We start from the raw sequence: 12,178 nt of genomic DNA on the forward strand, positions 1-12,178 counted from the left end.
TTCCTCTGCCCCGAAGGTCAGCATGAAGAGCTGTTGAGAAAAGACCTGTATCAAGGCAACAGGTCCCCTCCCCGGGCATGCACAGCAGAGCTTTAGCTCCTGTAGGCCAGGAAACATGACACCCAGTGAACTGTTGGGAAAGCCAGAACAAGTGGAAGAGAAGCTGTGTGCAGGCTGGATGCAGGGTTTTAGGGAAAGGAGAGAATGTCAGAGCTCTGACAGGGGCACATCACAAATGAGTCCGTTTTTATTACAGGGTTTGTCCTGACGTGTTGGAAATAGAGCTAACTGTCCGACTGTGTGTCACTTGAAAGATTCTGGCCTGACAGTTCCAGAGCCCTTCAATACGGTTGGCATTTCATTTAGAAAAAAAAAAATATGACCATTGGCAGAGGAGATACAAAGCTGAAAGAGATCCCAGGGACAGTTAGGCAAAGCTCTCTTGGACTTTTGCTCAACCTTGGAAGGAAATGTTAAGGCAAAAATCACGTTGCATTTGCAAGGGGGCCGCAGGGGGCGAAACAGGGACAGAGCAAGGGTGCCATGTGAGGGGCTTAACCTCTCAGAGCAGCATTTTTACCCTGCCACCTCAATGACCTTAGAGGGTTGGTTTGAAGGTCAGCTGAGGAAAAAAAGAAAAACTAGATGAGCCTAAAGTAGAAATGCTTAATGTAATATAAAGGCTTGCTGTTTGCCATTACCTAAGGCCAGTGGCAGCAATTATGTTTTTACAGTAAAAGGATAGATAGTAGATAATGTTGGTGCCTTTTTGGGGGCCCTCATAAGGTCTGTGCCAGAAAGCCTCATTGCCTTTAACCACCATTGAAAGGGTTAAAACCTTTTCAGTTCATAGGCCTTATGATGCAAGCCACTGGACTGGCTTGGCTTGCAGGCTGTAGATTGTCCACCTTTGGCCTAGGTTATTAACATAGTTTGGAACTGATTATCTGCTCTCTCCATATCTGTAAAGATTCCCTTTGTCAGAAGATCTCCCATCTCACCTGTGCAATCAGGAGAGTCCCCTGTATCTTTACACAGCACCTGGCGTAAAACACACATGAAGTCTATAGAATACTTGAATGAAAAGCTTTATGAATCCTATCTTTTTTTTACAACCAAAATATGCCAATTAAAACTTTTAAACTTTTTCACAAGATGTTCTTTACTTTGTCCACACTGAAGGGTGCAAGTCCAGTGGCTTCCTGGATAGTTTTGATGTTATGCAACGATCCAGACTCATTCCAGAATGATTTGCTCACCCACCAAATAAACCCATAGGTCTAAGCAATTGCTCTCAATTTTCTCTTCTTGCAGCCTGGCTCAGCCCACCCCCTCCCCACCAAGGGGCACACCCTCTCTAAAGCCTTGCCTCTTCTGAACATCTTAACAGAAACACACAGTCCATGTCTTCTTTGTGTCTGGAGTCCTTTCCTTTTCATAATAGTTTCAAGATTCATCAATGCTGTTTTAGATACTATTTATGAAAATATATATATATGTGTGTGTGTGTGTGTGTAACAGCCCTTTTAAAGTGTAAATTAGGTTCCGTTTTGTGGACATTTTGTTCGTCTATTAATTAACTGATGGATATTTGTACTGTTTCCAGTTTGGGGATATGAAAGTACCATTTCTGGCCGGGGATAAGGCTCACTGATAGAATGCCTGCCTAACACGAAAAGGAGATTCTTGGGTTCAGTCTTCAGCATCACAAAATCAACACTGAACCAAACCAAACTGATGTGTACCCAGATGAGCATTCTGTACCCATTTTCATGTGAGCATATGTTTTCTTCTTTCAAAAATACTTCATTTTTTTTATTTTTCTTTTACATATCGATCCCAGTTCCCTCTCCCTCCCTCCCTCCTACCCTCCCATGACCCCGACCACCCTCTCCTCCCATCCCCCCTCACTCCACATGTAGGGTGATGCCTTCCAGGGGGTCATCTAAAACTGTCAAGTCATTTGGAGTAGGAACTAGGCCTTCCCTCCTGCCTCTAGGTTAAGGCAGTATCCCTCCATGGGGAATGTGCTTCCAAAAGTCATTTTGTGCACCAGGAATACATCCTGGTTCCACTGACAGATATCCCTTAGACTGCCCAGGCCTTCTAACTGAGACCCATGTTCAGGCGGTCTGAGTCGGACTGATGCTGGATTTACAGCTATCAGTCTTGGGGCCCATTAGCTCCTCCTTGTTCAGTTCAGCTGTCTCTATGCGTTTCTGTAGCCTGGTCTTGTCCTCCCTCTCTGCATCTGGATTCCAATTCAGCTGAGTGTTTAGTTGTGGGTGTCTGCTTCTGTTTCCATCAGCTACTAGATGAGGGCTCTATGATGGTGGATGAGTTAGTCATCAATCTCATTATCAGGGAAGGGCATTTATGGTAGCCTCTCCACTGTTGCTCAAATTGTTAGTTGGTGGCAGTCTTGTAGGTCTCTGGACATTTCTCTAGGTTCAGTTTTCTCTTCAAACCTATAATGGCTCTATCTTTTAAGGTCTCTCTCTCTCTCTCTCTCTCTCTCTCTCTCTCTCTCTCTCTCTCTCTCTCTTCTCTAGTCTATTCCTTGCCTGACTCCATGTTCCTACTCCCACATGCTTTCCTCTCCTCCCCTTCTCTTTCTCCCAGCTCCCTCTCTATTCACTGTCCCCCTCCACTCCCCATGTGCTCTGGAGATCTTGTTCCCTTCCCCTTCTATGAGGGACCTTATATGAATCTCTTAGAATCCTCCTTGTATCCTAGTTCCTCTGGCGGTGTGAAATTTATTTTTATTCCATTTGCATTGGTGTTTTGCCTGGATGTATGTCTATAGGGTGTCAGATTCCCTGGAGCTGAAGTTATTGATACTTGTGAGTTGCCATGTGGTTGCTGGGAATTCAACCCAGGTCCTCTGGAATAGCAGCCAGCTCTCTTAACCCCTGAGCCATCTCTTCAGTCCACAAACATATGCTTTCATTTATCTTCGAAATCCACAGGAGAGAGGAAAGCAGGGTATCCCCAGGATCTGCTGAGTCCGCTGGGAATGGGCACAGAGAGTGAGAAGAGACTGAGAGGTTGAACTTGGAGGAATGGAGGAAGGGATGAAACTCTGCAGTTAGCTTATCTGTTTCCCTGGCCAGGGTGTCCTGTGGGTTCCCAGAAAATGCTGCCTGAGTTGACATTTTAACCCTCCCCGTTGCATTATTCGCTATCTGGCCTAAGCTGGCCTCAAATTCTCACTCCCCCTGCCTCCCTTTCTCCAGTTCTGGGATTACAGGCACATTCCCACCACATCTGGGTCTGAATGGCTGTTAAGACTGCATTGCTTAATTGCCACATATTTTCCAATTTTCTTTTTGTTACTGATTTCTACTTCGATTTTGTTCTGGTCAGAAAAAAAAAAGTTGTACTTGGTTTCCATTTCATTGTAGCCAGGAATATTTTCGAGTGTTTCTATCCTGACTATGGCTTCTATGAACAGAGAGACCTCCAAGACCAAATTACAAAAATCACAAAAGTTGAGTTCTTTCTTACAATTTTGCAAGAGCAATGGAAACTGCTATAAGCCACATGCCACCATGTTTTTGTTTTTGTTCTTAGCTGCTCCAGGCATTTAAATTAGGCCACTCTGGGTGAGACAAAAGGCAAGGAAGACACAGGTCCCTTAGGGTAGCACCCTGAAACACTGCATACCCACTCAATTCCTTCTCCCATGGACCCAAGTTATCTATCTTCATGTTGAGCTGCTCTTGAAAGAGGGGTTGGCTCAGGAAGTGAAATTGCTCTTCTCACTAATTACTTGTGTAAGCGTGGCTGTCCATTGTTTTGTGCTCTTCTAGAATAGCACATTTGACGACTTGTTTTGTTTATCGTTTGGCTCGGGTTTTGAGACAGGATCTGATTATGTATGGCAAGTTGGCCTGCCTTACTATCGTACTTACGTACTATACTTACTGTCCTACCTGTCCTAGCCTCCAGAGTTCTGAGATTTGTGTGCTATTACATTCAACCAGGTAGGTGTCATAACAACTTGGTTAAATTATAGACTTCTCACAAGGACACACACACACACACACACACACACACACACACACACACACACACCATAGTTAAATCGATGTTTTGGGAGAGGACTGGGATATCCTATCTCACTATTCTGCTGATGTCACTTGAATCCTATTCTCTTTTCTTTTTTGAGTTGATTCAAAGTCTTTCTCTGTTAAAAACAATGTTTGAGCACCCACCGGAATGGCTTCTATTTGTTTCTTTTTCCTTTGGCATGGATCCTACTAGTATGTTTCTTTGTATTTCTTGTTAAAAATTGGACATTTTAAGTTTGATGTGATAATTATGAGAATCATACTGTTCCTCATTTTCATGGTTTGTTGCTGCTTCTTGTGACTGTTCTTAATTGTGTTTTAGAGTTTGGCAAGTCTATACTTTCTGTTGTAGCAAGCAATGAAAAGCTCTGTTAAGTTAGTTTGATGTTCAGTTAGTGAAGAAAAATATCTTTAGGCTCTCCTTTCGAGATCCAGCCACTTTCTCTTCATTAAACACCAGCCTGGTTGCTATTTATGAGAACTCAATTAATTTCCTGAGCTCCAACAAAGTTACTTATGATAGCTTTCCAGTTTTTCATTGTTCTTCGTCTATGGAGGGAAAGAGCCATTAGAGTTCCTGTTCTGCCATTTTCACTGTCATTATCTGAATCTTAGTTTTGAAAAATCTATTGTGAATATTTAAATGTCTGGAGTTTTCAGGTTGGATAAGTCATTGAAATGAGGCTGTCTATGAAAAAAAACAAAACTGCCTTTAATTAGCCAAAATTTCTTCTCTGTTCACACAGCACATGGGAAGGATACAACTTATTCCTCCAGGTTGTTCTGAAAACTAAGCAGTGCAGTCTAGAAATGTGTTCCTGTTAAGATCTAAGCACAAATTACTAATCTATGCAGAAGGCAGAATTTGAGAGAAACGTGATACAGGACAGGTAAATTGCGTTAGTTAGAGGACAACTGGGATGCTAATCCTTATCTCTCCTATACCAGGAACAATACTAACACACCACACTTTGAAGAGGTAAGATGAGAAGACAAGTAAAAAAGTTTTTCACTTTACAATCTTGTCCTTGATCAGTGGCCATAATTTATGACCCCACTTAATAGAGAACATTTCAGATACATACACAAGGAGCTCGAGATATTTTTTTGTTTGATTAATTGGAAAGCATTTAGTTCCTACATTTTCTTCAACAGTTTCAGACTTGTCCAAACAACAAGAATTTCTCTCTCATTTACCCTTTTATTTGTATCACTAGTTTGCCATTAAATTATAAATTGTGTTTTTCACTGTTGTAAATTTTGTGTATGTGTGGTTCACCCTGTATGTTTTTTCATTACTGTCCTACAATGTTCTTGAGAACCTTTTTTACATATGTATCATATTTGTTATCACGTTCAATGTCACATTGTGCATGTAGTAGGTATCTATATTTTCTTGGGTATTTGAGGAAATGCCTGACAAAAGTAACTTAAGGAAGGAAAGTTTGAGAATATACAGTCTGTTGTGGCAGGGAAATCATAGAGTCAAGTGTTTGAAGATGAAGTTCCCTTTCTCTTTTCTCTTCAGTCAAGGACTGCAGCCCTTGAAACAGTGGCATCTATCTTTAGGGTGGATCTTCTCTGATCAGTTAGACCTTTCTAGAAACATCCTCATAGACACATGGACATGTGTTTCCACAGTAATCCTGAATTCTGCCAGGTTGACAATGAAAATTAACCAAAATACACAAATTTGTGAAATTCTTCCAGAATTTTCATATAAAGGCAAATCATTAGTCCTGTAGATTCTTTTACAGGCTTTAACATGCTTCAGCATAGAACCAAGTCCTAAATAATGCTTACAGTGGAGTAAGATTTTTAACCTAAATAAAATTCATTCTTTTGAATAAGAATTCCTCCATCTCCAAATTCTATTATTCTTTTATTAACCCATTGATGCCTTCTGCTAAATCAAAATTTCTAGAAGCGTTGCAGCTCAAAGAACCCCAGATTCAAAGTCAAATGGCCTAGTACATTTAAGTGTTGATTCTCCACCTCTGACCTTACAGAATGAAGCATAAACTTTGCACTTAGCATTTTTCTACAGCCTTTCAAGTCAGTAAACTTGGGGACACATCACCCCACTCCTCCAGTTTGTGGACTGACAGAGTGATTGTTAATGATAGAGATTCCTCCCCAGTCCATTGGGTTTTTTTTCTCCCCCTTTTGATTATATAGGGCAACCTGGCCCATTCTACAGGGCTTCTTCCTGCCATCACGATATTGGTCCTTAATTATGAAAGCTTTTGCCTGGAAAGCTGTGTCAGAGGTTAATGTGACTATTTTTTCCTTCTCTACAGATGCACTTTACTGGAAGCTAACTCCCCAGAATGAGGCTTAGAGAGTTATTTATCTTTCTAATTTGAAAAGGCCATGCTCATGCTCCGGTTGACTCTGGTTTGAATCTTACTATTGTTATTTTTCCTCTGTCACCTCCCACCAGTCTCATCAGCTAAAAGATCCAAAACAGACTGCAAGAGAGAGTAGGTCAATAGCATGCAGGCTTGGTCTTCTAAAGGGCACGGCTTTTTGTCTCTTCCCCCAAAAAATGGTTTGTCAGTTGATGCTAGAAGACAAGGACATGGATGGCTCTTCAGGGCTTTTCCATCTTGAATTTGAACGAGCCTGGCTGCTCTGAATCAATAACAATCTTCACTTCATGCTTTTCAGCTACCCTAATGTGCTATTCAGATCATCACTGTTAAAACACGAGGTGGAGAGCACACTCTTTGTGTTGCAAAGGTAGTCACATTTTCATCCCAGTGCCTTTTAGTGTCTGACTCAGAATCTCTATTTAGTGCTTTTGCTGAGGCTTGGGGATGGTAAGGATAGGGGATAAGAGTAAGTGGTTTATATCCTACACTTCAGAAACCAGAAAGCAGCTTCTTTGCGGATGCTCCCCTTTATCTGGAAGAACCTACATCTTGGACATGAGAGACACAAACAGATGAATGAGGGGCAATGTTTAGGCCAGTCTCGAAGCTGGGTTCAAAGGCTATTTCTTCTGGGAAGAATTAATGCTTCTTTTCTTTTTCCATCTTGACCCCAGCATCCTACAGCCCTCTCTAGAGCAACCCCTGTAATCAGTTTGGTATATATCCCTCAAGACTTTCTTTATACCTCTCCATACACACATCTACATATATATATATATATATATATATATATATATATATATATATATATATATAGAAAATACACAACTTTAAAAATATAAACACTATCACATTTCATTCTGCAGCATTTCCTGCTTCTAAAAAAACAGTGGTTTTTAAATGTTAGCGTGCATCAGAAATACCTGGGAGACTTACTTGCTAAATCACAGGTTTCTTCTTTTTATTTTGAAAATTACATTGATTTACTTGGTGTGTGTGGGTGTGTGTATGTCAGAGAGGGGAGGGAGGGAGGGGAGGAGGTAGAGAGGGAGGGAGGGAGGAAGGGAGGGAGGAAGGGAGGGAGAGAATTTGTATCACAGAATGTGTGAAAATCAGAGGACAAATTGGGGGAGTCAGTTCTCTTCATCCACCATGTGAGTCCCAGGGATAGACCTCAGGCTCTCAGGCTTGGCATCAGGCATCTCCATCCAATTTGCTGTCTTGCCAGTTCTAAAGCTGTTCTCACTTCTACAGTTTCTGATTCAGTGGGTCTAGGCTGGGGCTCAAGAATGGACTTTTCTGAAATATTCACAGGTAACTTGAAGCTGCTGGTGCAAGGACTATATTTGCAGAAAGTCAACTAATCTAAACAATATACTTGAAGATTTTTCTGTGACTCCATTTCATTGTTATAACGTCTATGTAGCATTCACAGTAGGTTTTTATGCATACTCATGCTATCGTATTTACCTTGTGTTAGTCGGGTAGCAATCTTCTCTCCACCATTTGCTTTTTATTACCCCCACCCCACATGCTCACAATTAATTGAGCTTTACATGAGAAAATATTGAATCTTTTGTCTTTCTGTCCCCAGAGAGCAGCTTGTACATAACACACACTCAATGAAAGAGTGACTGAGAGGGTGAATAGACCATTTGATGCTGAGTGGGGCATATGGTTTTGAGGGGAGGTTCAGGGAGATTTCTAACTATCTGAGACCTCCAGATATGATGCTAGTGTTATATTGATAGGCAGTGTGTGATGGAGTGGGGATGGGAGGTAAATACTTGTGGGAAAAGGCTTGTAAAATGACTCCTAGATTTCCCCTACCTCTTCTTCCCCCTCCATCTATCGCTGTCTCCACAGCATTAACAAAAAAATATCAGTTACTACATGATGGCAAAAGAGATTCTGGTAAGATGCTGATGATTTAATGCTTACATGTTACCAGAGACAGAAATCAGTCATATTGAACATTAATATTATTATCTGAAAAACAGAATCATATTGGGAATGGCTGCACATGAGAATCCATATTCCAAAATCCTGAAATCTGACATGCTCTAAAACCCAAAACTGCTTGCTTGCACAACGATATGAGGTTCCTAAGCCTGTGCGATTATTGCAAAATCTGAAACACTTCTGGTCTCATGCATTTTGGAAAAGGGGTACTAAACCTGTACTTATTTTACACTTTGAATTTAGCATTTTTCATTTGAGAAGCATAAGGCATTCTTATCACTTTGGTCCTTATCTCTTCTGCCTAGAGTGTGATAGTTTGCTCTCAGAGAAACATTTGCTGTAGTCATATGCAGATACCAGACATAACTCTATTAAGTTTGCAATATGTTTTCTTCTGATCAGTCACATTTCTTTACTAAGGCATGAGTTATAATTCTCTGCTCATGGAATGCAGCAATGGAAATCACATATCCTTAGAATTACTATTAGTATGGTGCCATACTAAAATCTGAGGGTCACAGAAGAATTTTAAGGTGATGTTTCTGTTCATGAGAAGTTTATATGTTAGGTGTGAACATTTGGCATTTACAAACAAACCGTTCTAGCTATGATACATAGTGATAAATCATTAGATGTCCATAAGTATAGCATAAATCTATCAGATCTACAGTCGCCACCTTCCACATCAGATGCTAACAAAGTTCCTCTGCTTGCAAAACTGTAGACAAGATCCTGAACCCCTCAGCCCATTTGCAAACTACCAGCAAAGTAAGCTGGTAATTCTAGTATCTGGTCATCATCAGCAAGAATCCTGTTAGGTTGGTTTGGCCAGAATCCTTTGGATCTCTGATAATTCTGCTTAGTAATTTTCTATCCACTGTCCCTTGCTGTGTTCTTCAGCTAAAAATTCTCAGGCTGTATATGGAATCAAACCTAATCTCTCTCTCCCACTGAAAAAAATCCCCTTATACCAGACTATACTTTCACAAATGACCTTATGTTTTAAAAAGATCCATCATCATCATTACTATTTAATTGTGTGTGTGTGTGTGTGTGTGTGTGTGTGTGTGTGTGTGTGTGTGTGTGTGTGTGTTTATGCAGGTGCCTTCATTATCTAGAAGAAGGTATCTCCCTTAGAGCTAGACTTGCACAATGTGGATGATGGGAACTGAACTCAGGTCATCTACAAGAGCAGTGCATTCTTATAAATACTGAGCTATTTCTTCAGCCTCAACCACTAAACTGTTAAACAATAAGGTAACTACTTTCAGTAAAAAATATACTATAAAACGTGCATGTTTTCTTAGACTTAGAGTAAATAAATAAACATAGAAATATCTCATTAAGAATTTGTATATTGCCTGGCAGTGATGGCACATGCCTTTAATCCCAGCACTCAGGAGGCAGAGGCAAGTGGATCGAGACCAGCCTGGTCTACAAGAGCTAGTTCCAGGACAACCTCCCTGTCTTGAAAAACAATAAAACAAAAACAAAAAAATCAAACAAAAGAAAGAAAGAAAAATATTTGCATATTGCCTGGTAGTGTGACAGCGTTGTTTAGGAAGCTGAGACAGGAAGACCAGGAGTTTGAAGACAGCCTTGGTTACCTAATAGGTTCAATGATAGTCTGAACTACATGGTGAGAATTTTTCATTTTAAAAAAAGCTATGAGTATAGCTCAATAGTAAAGTGCTTGCCTAGCATATACATAGCCCTCCACTGAATTCCCATAACGACAAAAGAGGCATTTGTATTAATTATATGCTAAAATGGTAATTTTCAATATATTAGATTAAATAAAATATGGTGTTAAATTTATTCCACCTATCTTTTAACTTTAAAATGTTGTTATTAGATAAGTTGGAGATATATGGCTCATATTATCATCCTGTTGAACAGAGCTAGTGTAAATAATGGGTTATAAGTATTCATATAAAGAAAAGTCTGCTGAACTGGGCTAATCCCAGAGGAGATGGGACTCTTGCTCACAAATGATGCAAACAGTACTCAGACTAACTTAATGAAACACGCATGCATATGTGTACACAAAGATGGGAGACTTTATTGGCTCACATAACTGGGACCTCTATATAACATTTGAAACTGTCAGAAGCCACCTCAAACACCAGGTCCAACCAAGAGGAGAGAACAGCCTGAGTGCTCCTGATTCTGTTTGAGCCCTGGACTCACAGTGCCCTAGGCAAGTGAGCCAAACAGTAAAACCAGGCATTCATTTTCCCTCTAGCTTCAGTAGAAAATTCCAAAAGAGAATCCTAATTGGCCTGGTAATACCTGTGGCTGTGGAGGCTAGAGCTCTCTAATTGCAAGCTTTTCTATAGTCACCTAGAGAGGGGAAAATGTGTTCCAGTGGAACTAGAAGAGGGGAATTAGAAACCCATATGGGAAAGGCAAAAATAAGTATGTACAGTACAGCAGGAATTATACATATGTAAATGTAATTAAGATAAAAATATAAATGCACTTTAGATAAGTTAATGTGCTACATAATGCCAAGGACCTTTTTCCCCCCTTTGGATTAAGGCTTTTTCTGTTTAGTTGAAGAAATATTTTTAAGGTTTTACCTCATGGAGAGATGGTCCAGCTATAAAAGGCCTTACTATTTCAGAGGAGGGGTAGGTTTGGAGGATATAAGAGGGGAGTGGGAGGTGGGAGGTGGGAGCGGAAACTGGTTGGTAAGTAAGATAAGAAAAGAAATAAAACAAAAAATTATAGGGTCACAATCAAAAACATAAGAAATATTTTTAAAGTTTTGCCTCATTCCCTCTCTCTGGCACAATATCTTATCCCCTTTAGTGAGAGCCAGTGTGGTGTATGGGGGAACATACGATTTATATTTAGCTCAAGCCAACACTTAATAAGAGCTTTGCCATTTGCCTGATAGTAAACACTGATAAAGTACTTGAGGGTTTGAATCTTAGTTTCCTCATCTACAATATGGGTAGAATAACATCTATCTTGCAAATCTGTCAGAAGAATTATGTGCAACAGCCTAACTAATAGGTACCTGATAAATCCCTCATACTTTGAAACATTTTGAGATATTATATTAAAATTATGTCTTTTATCCCTCAAAACCCTCCCATCCATGTACCCTGTCTTGGTCTCTTTCAAACTCATGGCCTCATATTCTTTAATTGCTATTGTTGTTGTTATTGGTGGTGGTGAAGATAGTGTGTGTGTGTGTGTGTGTGTGTGTGTGTGTGTTCCTAAGCATAAAAGCATAAACTGCTCTTTCTGTGTAATGTTACCTGTATGTATATGATCTCAGGGTTGACAATTTGGTATTAGATAATTGATTGGTATGCTCTACCAAGGAGGAAACAATTTCTCCTGCTTTTAGCATTCTTTTGCTACCTCTAGCTCTTTGTCTAGGGTTGTTGAGTCCTTGCAAGCTTTCTGTTGTCCATGTTAGCAAGTCTCTTGGTATATTCTACATTCTTGCTTGGGCCTAATGATAGGGAATATCACTATTCTGGGATGAAATGCACGGCAATGCAGCAACTAATTTCTTGGACTTAAAAAAGTAAAGTGTTCTGATGTGCAGAGTTTGTCAATTTCCATGTTGTAAATTCTGTCACCCTGGGGGATTACAAATTCCCAATGTCTTGTCACTAAACACAGAATTGGTATACGCATGCTGCTAAAGTGAACACAGAGCACAGAGTTGGAAATAGGTGCAAGTAATCAATTCTCATCTCTCCATGTCTGTACTCCAGATTTCTCCTGGGTCATCACTATCAGACTGCT

The sequence above is a fragment of the Phodopus roborovskii genome, unplaced genomic scaffold, assembly GCF_943737965.1.
Source record: "Phodopus roborovskii unplaced genomic scaffold, PHOROB, whole genome shotgun sequence".
Lineage (NCBI taxonomy): Eukaryota > Metazoa > Chordata > Mammalia > Rodentia > Cricetidae > Phodopus > Phodopus roborovskii.